Source organism: Anneissia japonica, unplaced genomic scaffold (genome assembly GCF_011630105.1).
Source record: "Anneissia japonica isolate Jap-2015-1 unplaced genomic scaffold, ASM1163010v1 scaffold585_len4108843_cov191, whole genome shotgun sequence".
NCBI classification, from domain to species: Eukaryota; Metazoa; Echinodermata; class Crinoidea; order Comatulida; family Comatulidae; genus Anneissia; species Anneissia japonica.
In genome coordinates, this window is record NW_022716829.1 from 2,273,444 (window position 1) to 2,273,997 (window position 554).

Genomic DNA, 554 nt, shown 5'->3' on the forward strand with positions numbered 1-554 from the left:
TCCCCACCCCCTGCACCGCCCCCGCTGGCGCCGCCACTGGCTTTGTGTTAAAAGATGGAAGATTGTTATTTTGGTCTTTTGAAAAGTAGTCTCGGAATTAGAGGGGGGTTTCGAATTGGAGGGCGTAATCAAAATTTCTAAAAATTGGGTTCATCAATCTTCCTGGCAACCACATAACGCAGGATTATCTGATTGGCCAGAAGTTAGCGGAGTAAAGCGCTATCTTGCTGTATTCCGTAGTAAATTTGTAGTTGATTGCGCCACCTAAAGTTATAAAACGTAAGCTCAATGCAGTAATTCTAAAAATTACTAGTACAGTATTTGATTAAAAAATAAAAGTAAGTCTAAATCCAAACTAGGCTTAGTAGTAGATCCCTGCACCCACTCCAGGGGTGGTGCCAGCAGGGGGGGAGCTTCCCCCTACCAACGTCGGGGAGAAAAAGCACCCCCGGACCAGTTTCGAAACATTTTAATCGAAGCTCAACCATGCCCACTTTGCTTTCGTTGGGGAAATCGGACCCCCTCGTCGGCGATCAGCCCCCCCCCCCCCCCCC

The 554-nt window shown here is 47.8% G+C and overlaps 1 protein-coding gene across 1 annotated transcript in view; it reads left to right on the forward strand.

Moving 5' to 3' along the window:
* The window catches only part of LOC117109913 (low-density lipoprotein receptor-related protein 4-like), a 68,097-nt gene that overhangs the window by 16,630 nt on the left and 50,913 nt on the right, over positions 1-554 (forward strand). The gene's annotated exons all lie outside the window — the stretch shown is intronic.